Source organism: Pongo pygmaeus, chromosome 9 (genome assembly GCF_028885625.2).
Source record: "Pongo pygmaeus isolate AG05252 chromosome 9, NHGRI_mPonPyg2-v2.0_pri, whole genome shotgun sequence".
Lineage (NCBI taxonomy): Eukaryota > Metazoa > Chordata > Mammalia > Primates > Hominidae > Pongo > Pongo pygmaeus.
In genome coordinates, this window is record NC_072382.2 from 71,946,723 (window position 1) to 71,965,683 (window position 18,961).

The window sequence follows — 18,961 nt, forward strand, 5'->3', positions numbered from 1 at the left end:
GATGAACTTGAGGACATCATGCTATCATCACAAATGGCAGTATCTAATAATGCTACAACTTCTCTAGCCATTCATCTGTCAATTGACACATAGGTTAATTCCATGTCTTGGCTATTGTGACTAGCAATTTTATGAACATGGAAGTGCGCTTATCTCTGCAAGGTGCTGATTTTATGCCCTTTGAGTAAATACCAAGTAGAGGGATTCCTGGGTCTTATGTTCTGTAAACTACGTGGACGTTCCTCAAGAGGTTTTCTATAATGGCTGATATGGTTTGGATTTGCCCAAATCTCATGTCAAATTGGAGAAGGGGCCTGCTGGGAGGTGACTGCATCATGGGGGCTGATTTCCCCCCACCCTCCTCCTGCAATGTTCTTGTGATAATGAGTTCTCACGAGATTTGGTGGCTTAAAATTTTGTGGCACTTTTGCCTTCACACTCTCTCCTGTGTGAAGAAAGTGCTTGTTTTCCCTTTGCCTTCTACCATGATTGTAACTTTCCTATGGTCTCCCAGTCATGCTTCCTGTTAAGTCTGTGAGACTGTGAGTCAAACCTCTTCTTAAATTACCCGGTCTCAGATAGCACTTTATAGCAGTGTAAGGACACACTGATACAATGGTCAATACCAATTTGCATTTCATCAACACATATAAGGGTTTTCTTTTCTCCTTTACATGGCCTACAGAAAGACTTAGACAACCATGAAACAATAGTCAGAGATTTCAACACCCCACCAATAGCATTAGACAGATCATTGAGGCAGAAACTAACAAACTCTGGACTTAAACTCAACACTCAGCCAACTGGACCTAATAGACATCTACAGAATACCCCATAACCATAGAATATGTGCTTCTCATCTTCACATGGACCATATTGAGATTAACCACATGCTTGGTCATAAAGCAAGTCTCAAATTCAAAAAAATGAAATCATGCCAAGCACACCATTGGATCACAGGTCAATAAAAATGGAAACCAATATCAACCCTCAACTACACAAATGCATGGAAACTAAACAACTTACTCCTCAATAACTCCTAAGCAAACATCTAAATTAAGGCAGAAACTTAAAATTCTTTGAAATTAACAAAGATGGGGATACAGCTTACCAAAATCTCTAAGATGCAGCCAAAGCAGTGTTAAGAGAAAAGTTTATAGCCCTAAATAACTTCATCAAGAAGTTGCAAAGGGCACAAACTGACAATCTAACTTTGTACTTAAAAAGGACTAGAAAAAAGAATTCCTGGTGCTAGCAGAAGAAAAACATTAGAAAAGAACCTAATGAAATTGAGATATAAAAATCTGAACAAAAGATCAATAAACCCAAGAATTATTTGGGGGAAAAAAACACAACTAATGGACCCTTAGCTAGACTGAGATCCAAATATGCATAATCAAATAACAAAGATAATATTACAACTGATTCCAAAGAAATACGGAAGATCCCCAGAGACTACTGTGAATGTCTTTAGGCACACAAATTAGAAAATTCATAGTGAATCGGGGAGGGATAGCATTAGGAGATACACCTAATGCTAAATGACGAGTTAATGGGTGCAACACACCAGCATGGCACATGTATACGTATGTAACTAACCTGCACATTGTGTACATGTACCCTAAAACTTAAAGTATAATTAAAAAAAAAAAGATTGAAACCCTGAAAAGACCAGTATCAAACTTCAGAAATTAAATAAGTAGTAAAGAAGTTGTTAATCAATACTAATGTCCACAATATGATTTATGGCCCAAACTGTGGTCTACTTGGTGAATATTCTATTAGAGCTTAAAGAATGTGTATTCTACTGTTTAAATATATTGTGTGCATTTTGACTGAATACTGTTGGTTAAAATATGTTCAGTGTTAACTATGGCTTTTCTATTTTTTTCCCCACACCCTTATCTGCTGGATGCATTACTGAGGGAGAAAGGTGTATTAATCTCAACCTTTAATAATGGATTTACCTATTTCAGTTCAGTTTTTTGCCTCACATATCTTGATCTATTGTGGGTACATACACGTTAAAAATTTCTTTTCATAGACTTCACCTGATTATCATACATTCCTTTTTATGCCTTATATTTATTTCTCTGGAGTTTGCTTTGACTTGAGTTAATATAGCTATTCCAGGTTGATTCTTTTAATTTTTTAATTTTTAATTTTTGTGAGTACATAGTAGGTACATATTTTAATAAGGTAAATAAGATGTTTTGGTACAGACATGCAATACATAATACATCATGGAGAATGGGGTATCCAATCCCTCAAGCTTTTATCCTTTGTGTTAAACAATTCAATTAGTTACTTTAAAATGTACTATTATTGTTAACTAGTCACCCTGTTGTGCTATTAAATATTTTATTCATCCTATTTTTTTACCCATTTTCCATCCCCACCTTCATCCTACCCCTGCTGTAACCTTCCCAATCCCACAGATAATTAAGAACATACAATATTTGTCTTTCTGTGCCTGTCCTCTTTCACTTAACATTTCCATTTCCATCTATGTTGTTGCAAGTGACAGGATCTCATTCCTATACACAATGGAGCACTATTCATTTATATGTGCCACACTTACTTTATTCATCTGTTGATGGACACTTAGATTGCTTCTGAATCTTCACTATTGTGAACAGTGCTTCAAGAAACATGGGAATAAAAAAGACTTCTTCAATATACTGATATCCTTTCTTTTGGTTATTGTATTAGTCTGTTTTCACACTACTATAAAGAGTAGCTGAGACTGGGTAATTTATAAAGGAAAGAAGTTTAATTGATTAAAAGTTCTGCCTGGCTAGGGAGGTCTCAGGAAACTTATGGCAGAAGGCATGGGGAAAGCAGGCACCTTCTTCACAAAGCAGCAGAAGAGACAGCAAGCAGGGGGAATTGCCAAATGCTCTTAAACCATCAGATTTCATGAGAACTCCCTCACTATCATGAGAATGGCATGAGGGAAACTGCCTTCATGATCCAATTGCCTCGAACTAGATCCCTTCCTCAACATGTGGGGATTACAAATCGAAATGAGATTTGGGTGGGGACACAGCAAAATTAATCAGCTATATACCCAGCAGTGGATTGCTGGATCATATGGTAGCCCTATTTTTAGTTTTTTGAAGAACCTCCAAACTATTCTCTAGAGTGGTTGTACTAATTTACATTCCCATCAACAGTGAATGAGGGTTCCCTTTTCTCCACATCCTCGCCAGCATTTGTTATTTCCTGTCTTTTTTTTATATATGGCATTTTAACTGGGGTGAGATGACATCCCATTATAGTTTTGATTTTCATTTCTCTGATCAATAATGTTTAGTGCCTTTTCATGCCTGTTTGCCATTTGTATGTCATCTTTTGAGAAATGTCTATTCAAATCTTTTGCCCTTTTTTGGTTCAGATTACTAGATTTTATTTCCTATAGTTTGAGCTCCTTATCTATTCTGGCTATTAATCAGATGCATCATTTGATTTTTTAAGTTTTTCATCTTTTTTTGATGTGTGCAGTTACAGCTATAAACTTCCCTCATGCTGCCTTCACTGTATCCTGTGAATTTTGGTATGTTGTTTCTATGTGTTTAAAGAAATTTTTCAATTTAATTTTTTCATTGACCACTGGTCATTCAGGAGCATATTGTTTAATTTCCATGTAGTTGTATAGGTTCCAAAATTCTTCTTGTTTTTAACTTCTAGTTTTAGTTCGCTGCTGTCAGAAGATATTTGACATTTGCATTAGTCAGGGTTCTCTAGAGAGACAGAACTAATAGGATAATTGTCTATATGAAGGGGAGTCTATTAAGGAGTATTGACTGACATGATCACAAGGTAAACTCCCACAATATACTGTCTGCAAGCTGAGGAGCAAGGAAACCAGTCCAAGTCCCCAAACCTCAAAAGTAGGGAAGCTGACAGTGCAGCCTTCAGTCTGTGGCTGAAGGTCCCTAGTAAATCACTGGTGTAAGTCCAAGAGTCCAAAAGCTGAAGAACTTGGAGTCTGGTGTTTGAGGGCAGAAAGAAGCACAGGAGAAAGATGTCTGGAGCACTCAGCAAGTCTGTTTTATTCTAGCCACACTGGTAGTTGATTAGATGGTGCCAACTCACATTGAGAGTGGGTCTGCCTTTCCAAGTCCACTGACTCAAATGTTAATCTCCCTTAGCAACACCCTCAGTCACAACCAGTAACAATACTTTGCATCCTTCAATCAAGTTGACACTTGTTAATTATCACAACATTATTTCAACTTTCTTGAATGTGTTAGCACCTATTTTGTAACCTAACATATGGTCTGTCCTTGAGAATAATCCGTGTGCTGAGGAAAAGAATGTGTATTTTGTAGTCATTGCACAAAACGCTCTCTAAATGTTCTCTATTAGGTCCATTTGGTCTATAGTGCCGATCAAGTCCAGTGTTTCTTTTTCTGGAGGATCTGTCCAATGCTGAAAGTGGGGTGTTGAAGGTCTCCAGCTATTATTGTATTGGGGCCTATATCTCTTTAGCTCTAATATTTGCTCTATGTATCTGAGTCCTTCAGTGTTGGGTGCATATATATTTAAAATTGTTATAACCTCTTGCACAACTGATCTCCTTATTACATAGCAACCTTTGCCTCTTAGTTTTTGTCTTAATCTACTTTGTCTGATATAACTATTCCTGCTCTTTCTTTTATTACACTTAAAGTTTTAGGGTACATGTGCACAATGTACAGGTTAGTTACATATGTATATATGTGCCATGTTGGTGTGCTGCACCAATTAACTCATCATTTAATACTAGGTATATCTCCTAATGCTATCCCTCCCCACCCCCACCACCCCACAACAGGCCCTGGTGTGTGATGTTCCCCTTCCTGTGTCCATGTGTTCTCATCGTTCAATTCCCACCTATGAGTGAGAACATGCAGTGTTTGGTCTTTTGTCCTTGCGATAGTTTGCTGAGAATGATGGTTTCCAGCTTCATCCATGTCCCTACAAAGGACATGAACTCATCATTTTTTATGGCTGCATAGTATTCCATGGTGTATATGTGCCACATTTTCTTCATCCAGTCTATCATTGTTGGACATTTGGGTTGGTTCCAAGTCTTCACTATTGTGAATAGTGCCACAATAAACATACGTGTGCATGTGTCTTTATAGTAGCATGATTCATAGTCCTTTGGGTATATACACAGTAATGAGATTCCTGGGTCAAATGGTATTTCTAGTTCTAGATCCCTGAGGAATTGCCACACTGACTTCCACAAGGGGTGAACTAGTTTACAGTCCCACCAACAGTGTAAAAGTGTTCCTATTTCTCCACATCCTCTCCAGCACCTGTTGCTTCCTGACTTTTTAATGATTGCCATTCTAACTGGTGTGAGATGGTATCTCATTGTGGTTTTGATTTGCATTTCTCTGATGGCCAGTGATGATGAGCATTTTTTCATGTGTTTTTTGGCTGCATAAATGTCTTTTGAGAAGTGTCTGTTCACGTCCTTTGCCCGCTTTTTGATGGGGTTGTTTTTTTCTTGTAAATTTGAGTTCTTTGTAGATTCTGGATATTAGCCCTTTGTCAGATGAGTAGGTTATGAAAATTTTCTCCCATTTTGTAGGTTGCCTGTTGACTCTGATGGTAGTTTCTTTTGCTGTGCAGAAGCTCTTTAGTTTAATTAGATCCCATTTGTCAATTTTGGCTTTTGTTGCCATTGCTTTTGGTGTTTTAGACATGAAGTCCTTGCCCATGCCTATGTCCTGAATGGTAATGCCTAGGTTTTCTTCTAGGGTTTTTATGGTTTTAGGTCTAACATTTAAGTCTTTAATCCATCTTGAATTAATTTTTGTATAAGATGTAAGGAAGGGATCCAGTTTCAGCTTTCTACATATGGCTAGCCAGTTTTCCCAGCACCATTTATTAAATAGGGAATCCTTTCCCCATTGCTTGTTTTTCTCAGGTTTGTCAAAGATCAGATAATTGTAGATATGCAGCATTATTTCTGAGGGCTCTGTTCTGTTCCATTGATCTATATCTCTGTTTTGGTACCAGTACCATGCTGTTTTGGTTACTGTAGCCTTGTAGTATAGTTTGAAGTCAAGTAGCGTGATGCCTCCAGCTTTGTTCTTTTGGCTTAGGATTGACTTGGTGACGTGGGCTCTTTTTTGATTCCATATGAGCTTTAAAGTAGTTCTTTCCAATTCTGTGAAGAAAGTCATTGATAGCTTGATGAGGGGGGGATGGCATTGAATCTATAAATTACCTTGGGCAGTATGGCCATTTTCATGATATTGATTATTCCTACCCATGAGCGTGGAATATTCTTCTATTTGTTTGTATCCTCTTTTATTTCATTGAGCAGTGGTTTGTAGTTCTCCTTGGAGGTCCTTCACGTCCCTTGTAAGTTGGATTCCTAGGTATTTATTCTCTTTGAAGCAATTGTGAATGGGAGTTCACTCGTGATTTGGCTCTGTGTTTGTCTGTTATTGGTGTATAAGAATGCTTGTGAATTTTGTACATTGATTTTGTATCCTGAGATTTTGCTGAAGTTGCTTATCAGCTTAAGGAGATTTTGGGCTGAGACAATGGGGCTTTCTAGATATACAATAATGTCATCTGCAAAAGCTTATCCACCATGATCAAGTGGGCTGCATCCCTGGGATGCAAGGCTGGTTCAATGTACGCAATCAATAAATGTAATCCAGCATATAAACAGAACCAAAGACAAAAACCATATAATTATCTCAATAGATGCAGAAAAGGCCTTTGACAAAATTCAACAACACTTCATGCTAAAAACTCTCAATAAATTAGGTATTGATGGGACGTATCTCAAAATAATAACAGCTATCTATGATAAACCCACAACCAATATCATACTGAATGGGCAAAAACTGGAAGCATTCCCTTTGAAAACTGGCACAAGACAGGGATGCCCTCTCTCACCACTCCTATTCAATATAGTGTTGGAAGTTCTGGCCAGGGCAATTAGGCAGGAGAAGGAAATAAAGGGTATTCAATTAGGAAAAGAGGAAGTCAAATTGTCCCTGTTTGCAGATGACATGATTGTATTCCTGCTCTTTTTGATGTCTATTGGCATGTAATATTTCTCTTTATCTCTGTATTTTCAGTCTGTCTTCATAAAGCGTTTTTTCTAGGCAACAGATCAATCTTGTTTTTTTCATCCATTCAGCCACTCCTTTGACTAGAGAGTTTAGTCCATTTATGTTTAGTGCTATTGATAAGTAAGGACTTAACTCCTACCATCTTGCTGTTTTCTTGTTTTACAGTCTTCTCTTCCTCCTTTCCTTCCTGTCTCACTTTACTAAAGCTATTTTTTTCTTTTTTTTTTTTTTTTTAGGTGGAGTCTTGCTCTGTTGCCCAGGCAGGAGTGCAGTGGCATGATCTTGGCTCACTGCAAACTCTGCCTTCCAGGTTCAAGCAATTCTCCCACCTCAGCCTCCCAAGTATCTGGGATTACAGGTGCCCACCATCATATCTGGCTACTTTTTGCATTTTTACTAGACACAGGGTTTCACCATGTAGGCCAGGCTGGTCTAGAACCCCTGACCTCAGGTGATCCACCCACCTTGGCCTCCCAAAGTGCTGGGATTACAGCCATGAGCTACCATGCCCAGCCAGTAATTTTTTCCTTTGGTAATATGATTTAGTTTATTGCTTTTTGTGTATCTATTGTAGGATTTTGGTTTGAAGGTACCATGAGGCTTGCAAATACTATCTTTACAACCCATTTTTTATGCCAGTGATATCTTAATCCTGTTCACATAAATAAGAAGAAAAACTAAAACTAAAACTTTGTTCCTCTATTAGTCTGTTCTTACACTGCTAATAAAGACATACCTAAGACTGGGTAACTTATAGGGAAAAAAAGGTTTAATGGACTTACAGTTCCACATAGTTGTGGAAGTCTCACAATCATGATGGAAGGCAAAGAAGGAGCAAAGGCACATCTTACATGGCAGCAGGCAAGAGAGCATGTGCAGGATAACTGCCCTTTATAAAACCATCAAATCTCCAGACATTCACTATCACAAGAACAGCATGGGAAAAACTCACCCACCCCCATGATTTAATTACCTCCCATAACATGTGGGGATTATGGGAGCTACAATTGAAGATGAGATTTGGGTGGAGACACAGCCAGACCATGTCATCTCCTCAATTTTTATTTTTTTATTTCTATCTTATTGTACTATTTCTTAAAGGTTTAAGTTATTTTTGATCATCTTTTAGTCCTTCTACTTAGGATAAGAATAGTCTCCACATCAGTTAGTGTAATAATATTCTGTGTTTTTCTGTGTATTTACTATTACCAGTGAGTTTTGTACCTTCAGATAATTTATTCTTGCTCGTTAACATCTTTCCTTTCTGATTGAAGTATTCTTCTAGCATTTCTTGTAAGACAAGTCTAGCATTGATTAAATCCCTCAGCTTTTGTTTGGGAAATCCTTTCTCTTCTTGACATGTGAAGGAGATTTTTGCCGAATATATTATTCTGGAATAAGTCTTTTTCCTTCAGCTCTTTAAACATGTTATGCCACTCTCTTGGTCTGTATGGTTTCCACTAAAAAGTCTGCTGCCAGATGTATGAAAGTTCCGTTGTATACTTTCTTTTCTGCCTTTAGAATCCTTGTTTGATCCCTGATCTTTATCAAAGATAATAAATGCCTAATAATGGGATTTTGATCATTAAATGCCTTGAGGGTAGTCATGTTTGGGTTAAATCTGCTTGGTATTCTTTAACCTTGTACTTGGATGTTGATAGCTTTCTCTAGGTTTGGGAAGTTCTGTTATTTCTTTGGACAAACTTTTTACCCCATTTCTTTCCGTACCTCCTCTTTAAGGCCAATAGTTCTGTTTTCCATTTTGAGGCTATTTTTTAGATCCTGTAGGCATGCTTTATTTTATTTTTTCTCCTTTGACTGTATTTTCAAATAGCCTTTCTTCATGCTCACTAATTCTTCTGCTTGATCCATTCTGCTATTAAGACTGCATTCTTCAGTAGGCTAATCACATTTTTTCAGCTCTAGAATTTCTGCTGCTTATTTCAATCTTTTTTATTTATCAAACTCTGAATTTTGTTGTCATTTTGAATTTGAGTTTCTTGAGCACAGCTATTTTGAATTATCTGAAAGGTCACATATGTTTCTCCAGGATTGGTCTCTGGTGCCTTATTTAGTTCATTTGGTGAGATAATGTTTTCCTGAATGATATTGGTGCTAGTATCTATTATTTGATGTCTGGGCATTGAAGAGTTAGGTATTTGTTGTTTTCACTGTCTGGGCTCATTTGTGCCCATACTTCTTAGAAAGACTTTCTAGATATTCAGAAGGATCTGGGTATTGTGATCTAAGTGGTATCTGCTTTAGGGGTCATCCTAAGCCTAGTATGGCTGTGGTTCTTAAAGACTTATAGAGATATCACCCTGATGGTCTTGGAAAAGACCCAGGAGAATTCTCTTAATTACCAGGTAGACTGTCATCTCTTCTTTCTCCCAAATAGTCTGTTTTTTGGTTTTTGTTTTTTTGTGTTTTTGACAGTCTTGCTCTGTCACCCAGGCTGGAGTGCAGTGGTGTGATCTCAGCTCACTACCTCTGCCTTTTCTGAGCCAAGTAAAGCTTGGGGTTGAGTGACACAAGCATTCATGTGTCCACCACAACTATGATGAGAACTGAAGCAAGTACAGCACTGGGTCTTGCCCAAGACCTGCTATTGGCTACTATCTGTTTGTTTAAGGTCCTGGGCCTCTACAGTTGGCTGGTAAAGCAAGACAGACTGATCTCCTTCCCTACAGGGAAGCAAGATTCCCTGGGTGGGTCCAGAGGTGCTGTCCAAGAGTCAGGGACTAGAGTCAAAAACCTTAGTCTACCCGGTATTCTAAGTGTACTGCAACCTAGCTGGCACCAAAAACAGAAGATGCAGTCCTTCCCACCTTTCTCTCCCCTTTCCAAAGGCAGAGGAGCCTCACCTCATGGCTACCACCACCTTAGGCCCATGGAAAGTGCTGTGAGACCACTACCAATGTTCCCTTTAGGACCCAGGGCTCTTAAGTCAGCTTCTGGTGAAAGCTGCCTGGCCTGGGACTCGCCCTTCAGGGCAGTGGGCTCCCCTCTGGCCCAGGACAGGTCCAGAAATGCCATCTCCATCAAGTCCTGAAATTGGGGACCCCAAGAGCCTACTTGGTACTCTACCCCCTCCCACCATGTCTGAGCTGGCACGCTTTACTTTACCCTCTGCTTTTCTCAAATGGGAGTTTTGCCCCATAGCTACCACAGCTGGTTAATGGGCTGAGTCTTACCTGAAGCCAGCATGTCTCAGAGGTTCAAAGTCCCTTGACATAGTACCTGGGTATTGCTGCTGTTTATTCAGGGCCCAAGGGATCTTCAGTTAGCAGGTGATAAATGCTGCCAGGACTGGTTCCTTTAAGGTAGCATGTTCCCTTCTGGCCAAGGGTGTATCTAAAAATGTCATCCAGGAGCTAAGGCCTTATGACTGACCAGTACCCTATTCTACTGTGGCTAAGCTGGTATCCAAAATGCAAAACAGTCCTCCCTACCCCTTTTTCTTTCCTCTCCAAACAGAAAGAAGTGGTCTCTTGTTGCTGTGAGCTGTGCAGCCTGGGAGAGAGGAGTGATGCAAGCACTGTTAGCAACCCTGGCTTGTGTCTCAGTAGGTCATGTTCTCCCCCCATCTACTGTCTCTAGGCCTGGTTCCACAGTAGCACTCATCTTATAGTTGCAGTTCCCATGGCCTAGACTGCCTTTCAAGTTTAGATTCCCAGAGCACTTTAGCCCTCAGTGGTGAGATTTGCATGAACCTCATGTTCTAACTGTTGGGATTGATGATTCTCCTCTGTCTAGGGATGGTTTCAGTGTTTCCTCTGTGGATGGGCACCAACTGAGTCTGGGATGATTGTCTTGTCTGCTCTAACAGGACGGCACTGAGTTCATTGCCTCACAGTTGCTGAGTTCTCCCTCCCCCAGCACCTAGAGATGCTCACCACGCTGCCACTGCCAGAGGAAGTTGGTGGTGGCTTCAGCACTTCAAGACTTTTTTTCTACCTCTTTAGTCCTTCTTTCAGTGATACAAAGTTAAAACCAAGTACTATGAGTGCTCAACTGATTTTTTTTTTTTTTTTTTTTTTTTTTTTTTTTTTTTGGTTACTATGAAGGTGCTTTTTGTGTGTGTAGATAGTTGTTAAATTGGTGTCCTTGTGGTAGGGACTATTGGTGGTGCCTTCTATTCCATCTTGCTCTGCCTCCTGGAAAGAACTCTCCCAGCTTGCTTTTTATTATTAGCAAAAGGATGGAAAAGAGATATTATGTTTTAATCTGTGTCTTTACATTTAAGGCAGACTTCTTGTAGATAACATGGTTGGGTCTTGTTTTTTGTTCTTTAATCTGCTCTAAACTTATTTTAAAAAATAAAAAGTCAAAACTTGAATGCAAACAACATGGCTACAGATCACATACCCTTAAAGATAAAGACAGGACTGGTTAAACATTATTTTTTTAATCCTAACCAGGCTCAGCTGACCTGTTACTGTCCAGGTCCTGAGGCTGAAGAGATATCCTGGAATGTCTAATTCCTCTGGATTCTGAACCTTCTTTCCTTGTTCATATTGATTTAGTCATCTTTGTACCCATCTTGCATTGGAAAATTGGAATATATTAGAATTCTGGGGATTACTCTGCAAACACAGGGAGAAGTGACAACAAGAAAGCACAGCTCACAAGTTTCTTGCCCCGGAATATCACACAGAAAAGCAACCTATGAGATATCAGAAACCCTGTCCCCAAAGAACCTCAAAGTGGCCATTGTGACTAAAAACAAACATCTCTCAATACCCTTGCCTCCCCTCAAATTCTAGATTGCAAGTATATCTTGGGGGTGCTCTTTCATCCTTGCTACACAACTCAACTTTTGGCTTCACCCCAAGACTCACATTGTAGCATGAACATAGTATATTGGGGAAAGAGAACAACTTTTCCACACACAGTGTACCTAATGCCATTTGTTCTCTCATATTACAACTTGAGACAAACACATTTATTTCAGGGAAGATAAGATGATGCCAGCTATCTCAATTTAAGTCAAATCTTAACTTTGGAATTCTAGGTTGATGTGACTTCTCTAGGATATTTAACATAGAAGTACAAAAGCAATTAATGACAATAAATTATGCTACTTTAAAAGCCTGACATATATAGCTATTTAAATCTCCCAAAAATTAGTGAAATTGATTCCATCAGCAATGTTAAATAACTGAAGTTCATCGTACTAGTCAGGGTTCTGCAGAGAAACAGAATCAACAGGGTGAGTGTATATAAAAAGATATATTAAAGAATTGGCTAACATAATTATGGAGGCTGACAAATCCTAAGTTCTACAGGATGAGTTGCCAAACTCAAGACCTAGGACAGTCAATAATTTAGTTCTAGTCTGAAGACCAACAGGCTTGAGACCCAGGAATAGTCAGTGTTTCAGTTTGAGTTCCAAGGAAGGAAAAAAGCTGATGTTCCTGTTTTTGAAGGCTGTCAGGTAATAAGGGTTCTCTGATCAGGGAGGGTCAGCCTTCTTGTGTAGTTAGGCCTTCAGCTCATTGGATGAGGTCTACCCACATTAGAGAGCAATCTGCTTTACTCGGTCTGCCAATACAAATGTTTATTTTTAAAACATCCCAAAGAAACACCAAGAATGATAGCCTGGATAAAAAAAAATGTGGTACATGTACACCATGGAATACTATGCACCCATAAAAGGAATAAGATCATGTCCTTGCAGGGACATGGGATGAAGCTGGAAGCCATCATCCTCAGCAAACTAACACAGGAACAGAAAAGTACCTCATCTCACTCATAAGAGTTGAACAATGAGAACACATGGACACTGGGAGGGGAAGAACACACACCAGGGCCAGTTGGAGGGTGTGGGGTGAGGAGAGGGAGACCACTAGGACAAACGGCTAATGCATGCAGGGCTAAAAACCTAGGTGATGGGTGGATAGGGTGCAGCAAACCACCATGACATGTGTATACCCATGTAACCTATACATCTTGCACTTGTATCCTGGAACTTAAAGTACAATTAAAGTAGGCAAAGACATGAATAGACAGTTTTAAAGTCAAACAGTAGATGCTGGCGAGGCTGTGGAGAAACAGGAACGCTTTTACACTTAGTGGGAATGTAAATTAGTTCAACCGTTGTGGAAGACAGTGTGGCAATTCCTCAAGGATCTAGAACCAGAAATACCTTTTGACTCAGGAATCCCATTACTAGGTATATACCCAAAGGAATATAAATCTATTTACAGCACTATTTAAAACAGCAAAGACATGAACCAACCCAAATGCCCATCAATGATAGACTGGGAGGTGTAGATAAAATAACCACAGAAATGGACATAAACTATCTCAACTTGTGATTACACATATTTTTAAGCAAAAACTACTTGAAAAAAGTAGAAGTAGAATGCAAACTTACAATGTGAACAACATTTGTATTTGAGTAATTTTCTTTGTATAGCCTAGATTTTTATATTAAGGTTTTTTGATAATAGCAATGATTAACCAAAGAAAAGTGTTTATTGGTTAGGCCAATACCCAAGGGGTTTTTTTGCACTTGTGTGTGTGTGTGTGTGTGTGTGAGAACTCTCTCAATATCCCTCTTGGCATCCTTGAGTACCTCTAGCCCAAGGGAGGATTGTCAGAGACCTGGGGCCAGCCAAGAGCCCAGAAGTGGGGAGGTGGGAATAAGTCTGTGTTCCAGTCCTTGGAGGTAGAATGTGATGGGTGGAGTGGAGACTGTTTCCAAGAGGGTAACTAAATGTCCAGATGGAAGTGTGCAGGCTTCTCTGTGCAACCCTTGGGAAGTAACTGGCTGTTTTCAGAACCTGGAAAAAAAAAAACACATAAGAAATTGAAGAGATCAGTGGCATGGCCTCCCCTTGACAGTCAAATTTGTTCCAGCATCCACACAAGAGATGACCACTGTTAAGAAACAACCCAGGGCTCTACAGACAATACTCCAGTGGGTAAGTACATTCCAAAGAAGGGGCCAAAGTTATTGGAAGCAATCTCAAAGTCTCAGAAACTATATTTGCTTTTGGGTCCATCTAGGTCCTTCCTCACAGATCTAGTCAAAAGTAGAGAAAATAAGTTGAGTATAAACTGCCTGAGATTGAATCAAAGGAGAAGAGGAGTCCCAGGGTAGAAGGCTTTGTTGCCTAGTACTTCTTCAGAACAGGAGAGAAAAGATTGGACTATTCCAGCCTGATCAGTCTTGTCCTTCTGCTTCACAGTAAGGCAGCCTTCTCTCCTGACCTCATTCTCACACTATTGGCAAGTCTCTTCAATTGATTGCATCCACATTAAAGAGGCTAATCACAACCATGGGAAAAAATAGTCATATGAAATAGCACTCTGTCTGTATCCTGTGGGAAGGGATCAAAGACCAGAGAGGAAGAGCAGGTAAGAAGACAGCACCCATTCAGAAGCCAGGCATCATAAACCTCGGCTTTCTCTGTATATACATACACACATTTACAAACAGCTCATTTAATACATGAAGCAACTCCAAGGTAGCTATTGCTGCCCTGTATTATACAGACCAGAAAACAAAATAAATACTTTACATTGCCTAATGTCACAGAGCCAGAAACAGTAGAGTTAGTATTTGAACTTAATCTAATCCGTGCTTGTCACCATAACAATCTTTCAAAATCCTTGGACTCACCGTCAGAATGCCTCTCCCAGGGTTTGTGGGCATGTCACCAGTGTCCAGGTAAGGATGCCTTCAAGTGGGCTGACACAGAAAATATTTCAGTTCAGACCACCATTTAAGATGCCAATAAGCTATATATATATATATACACACACACACACACACACACACACACTCACACACAATAACAGTATGTTCAACTTTCTCTTGTCCCAGCTTTCTCTGGACACTTTTTGTGATGAGTAGCCACTGTGTTGACTTACCCTCACATTGAGTGGGTTCTTTTCTGCTTTAGGATGATGGTCCACCATAATTTTAGAGAAGATGTTAGGTATTCTCATTTTATATATAAAATTTTACATTGACTAATGTTCATCTTGGATCCCTGTTCCATCCATACAATTCCTACACTTTTGCAACATCTTCTAATCTAAGATGTCCTATGTAAGATGTCCTATGTAACAAACACAAGGAAATCACTCCAATGTATAAAATGTAAATTTTAGTCTATTCCCATATTAAACAGCAAGAATTCAGGGAATGGCAGCTGCTGTCATGTGCCAAGAGCTTCGCATTCATCTCATTTGTTCTATATACTTATCCTTTGCAATATTCTCCCCACTTCACATATAAATAAAAGGGAGGCTTCAATAGGTTAAGCAATTTGCCAAGGTAAGATGAAGGTCTGGAAGGGAAATCTGGCTTGTTAGTGGCAAGCGCAGTGCCCTGAGCAGCTGTGTGGGGCTGCCTTCCAGGACTTCCTTTTCTTTCCCATCTTATCCAGAGCAACCTTACTTTTGAACCCAGAGGAAATGACTTTACATGCATTATAACTTATTTACGTATTGAATTAGAGTCACTAAAGGATCAGTTAACATGGAAACACTCATGAACCATTAAGTTCACAAAATTTTCATATTTCTATTTAGCACTCAGTCAATGCCTGACCAAATGTTAACTCATAAAAGGATAAATTGAATGTTGGAGCCTGAATTAAGGAGCCATGAGTCTGCACAGGAATGTTTCTTATGCTTATTTGCTACGGAAGTATAATTGCTGTTTACATTTTAGATAAATTGAAATGTGCATGGCCTTGTTTGAGACAATTTGGGGGAATGTGGTGACCATGGCGTCTCTTCCCCCTTACCCACCCACTCTGGTATAGACTGGAGATACCAAAGAAGGGTGATCTGGGATAAGGGCCTCAAAGCATATAAAATTTTCCCTAGGTAAAAACCAAACAAGTGGTGAAACTTAGCAAAAATGTATGGTGTCATGAGACTTGCTGACTAATGGTAAGAATGGTCAGGAGGGCAGGCCTGAGACAGAGGACATGTCAGACCCTCTGATTCTGACCCCTGAGGATGTGAACAATAGGATTCCTCGCTAGACTTTTAGAAGCATCTAAAGGACAGAGGGCAAAAAAATAGACAAGGATTTTTATAAAGTGATCTTCCTGTCTCCTCACAAGGAGGCCAAGAAGGATGTGGTTGGGCAGAAGTGTCTTGCTGACTGTCTTATATCAGTCCATTCTTTTTAAATCCCTATTAGATGGGCAATATCTAGTAAAAGTTGCCCAAAGATGTATTTCTTCTATTATCTCAAATTATAGGTGATATCAAAATTCTTGCCAGGAAAACTTAATAGACCCTGTCCTTAGAGTAAACATTTCTTAAAAACTCATATATTTTCATTTTGTTTAACCATCAAGTCTGGGCAACTTTAAATGTGAGTGGATCATGAGGTCAAGAGATCAAGACCATCTGGCCAACATGGTAAAACCCCATCTTTACTGAAAATATAAAAGTTAACTGGGTGTGGTGGCATGTGCCTGTAGTCCCAGCTACTTGGGAGGTTGAGGCAAGAGAATCACTTTAACCCAGGAGGCGGAGGTTGCAGCGAGCCAAGATCACGCTACTGCACTCTGGCTTGCTGACAGAGCAAGACTGTCTCAAAAAAAAAAAAAGTGGGTCCTATGCTAAATATCTTTGATCAACTAGATTTGACAATCTGAACAAACCAATGTTAAACCCATTCAGAGAAAAGGTAATGTGCTTCCTTAGTACATTTACCATAGCAAATTTTCTCTTTATATTTTTAGCAGGTTTTGATATTTTATAACTTTATTTTTAAAGCTGTTGATAATTTTTAAAGGCATAATATAAAAAAGCACAAATCTCATCCACCCAAAATCAACAGACAAAAGCTAGGTCCAAACCTTCCCTTTTCTATTTAAGGGTGTGTGTTTCTCTCTCACATGCATACTTTAATACAACTAAACCATAGTTTAATCTGCCTCCTGCTATTCCCTGACTTATTATACTATGATGTGAACATTATACCAGGAAGTGCTTATCTTTAAAAATATCAATATAATCTAATTCACTGAATGGAGGTACTAGAATTTAAACAATGCTTTATGTGTGAGCACATTATTCCAACTTTTCATTAGTAAAAATTAGTTGCAAACATCTAATCAGTATGTTATTAGTGTTGCTATTGATCAGTGATAAGAGAAGCATATGCAGGCACCAGCTAAACATGTTACATGGATTTACATTTAACTATTACACGTAGAACTCTTGTATTTTGTTTCCTTCAGAAAAAGTTCCTTAGAGTAAAATTATGAGTTGAAAGGGGATGCATAGTGTTGGGGATTTTCACAGTGTGGCAGGGCGATTTAGTAAAAATCATGAGCATAATTACGGATCATTAACAGTAGGTATCATTACAGATAATTTATTTTATAAAATATGAACTGATTTTTTTTCAAGTTGGTATTCAGAATTCTTCTTTATTATAGGCACCACCAGTCACCCTGGTTGGAAATGAAAATCTAGTCTACAGTTCCTGAAGCAGTATCACTCACAAGAGTAAAAATCTAAAACTAAGAGCTCCTGTCTCCTGGATAGCCCAGATCCCTGAATATGTTAACCCCTAATAATGCCTGCTCTGTGCCTACCTCTTTCCGGCTCACTGGCATCCCTGGCCTGGAGTCCCTGCACATCTGGCTCTCTGTCTCCTTTGGCTCCATGTACCTGGTAGCTGTGCTGGGGAACATAACCATCCTGGCAGTGGTAAGGATGGAGCACAGCCTGCACCAGCCCATGTACTTCTTCTTGTGCATGTTGGCTGTCATTGACTTGGTCCTTTCAACCTCTTCCATGCCCAAACTACTGGCCATCTTCTGGTTTGGTGCCCACAACATTGGTGTGAATGCCTGTTTGGCCCAGATGTTCTTCATTCATTGCTTTGCCACTGTTGAGTCAGGCATCTTCCTTGCCATGGCTTTTGATCACTATATGGCCATCTGTGACCCACTGCATCATACCTTGTTGTTCATCCATGCTGTGGTGGGTCGTTTGGGGCTGGCTGCCCTCCTCCGGGGGGTAATCTACATTGGACCTCTGCCCCTAATGATTTGCCTGAAGTTGCCCCTTTACCAGACCCAAATCATTGCCCATTCCTACTGTGAGCACATGGCTGTGGTCACCTTGGCATGTGGTGACACAAAGGTCAACAACTTATATGGAATGGGGATTGGCTTCCTGGTATTACTCCTGGATTCATTGGCCATCACTGCCTCCTATGTGATGATTTTCAGGGCTGTAATGGGCTTGGCCACCTCTGAAGCCAGGCTTAAAACCTTAGGGACATGTGGCTCTCACATCTGTGCCATCCTCATCTTCTACATCCCCATTGCTGTTTCCTTTCTCACACGCCACTTTGGCCATAGTGTGCCTCCCCATAATCCATATCCTTTTGGCCAACCTTTACCTCCTCATCCCACCTATCCTCAACCCAATTGTCTATGCTGTCCACACCAAGCAGATCCGAGAGACTCTTCTCCATATTAAGGCAAGGACTCAAACCAGGTGACTGTTCTGTATCTTTTTATTTTAGGTTCAGAGGTAAATGTAAAGGTTTGTTACATAGGTAAACTCATGTCACAGGGATATGTTGTACAGATCATTTCATCACCCAGGTATTAAGCTCAGTACTCAATAGCTATCTTTTCTTACAGGGCATATAAATACTTAGTCATGACAGGACAAAGCTCTGACTGGGGAAGCCCATGAAATGTCTGGGTCCTACCTGAATTTTGAGGATAAGAGTCTAAGAGCAATCCTAAAGTCTACTCTGTTTGATCATGGATTTTCTATACAGTATAGACCTAATATCTGAAAGTGAAGAAAATTAGGGCATGAGTTTTTGTACTACAATTCCCTGTTTAACTATAAAACTAAGCAAC

The 18,961-nt window shown here is 39.5% G+C and overlaps 1 pseudogene; it reads left to right on the top strand.

The window, feature by feature from the left end:
* The first annotated feature begins 17,636 nt into the window (after window positions 1-17,636).
* LOC129007791 (olfactory receptor 52M1-like) lies at window positions 17,637-18,588 on the top strand (annotated as a pseudogene).
* Window positions 18,589-18,961: the final 373 nt, after the last annotated feature.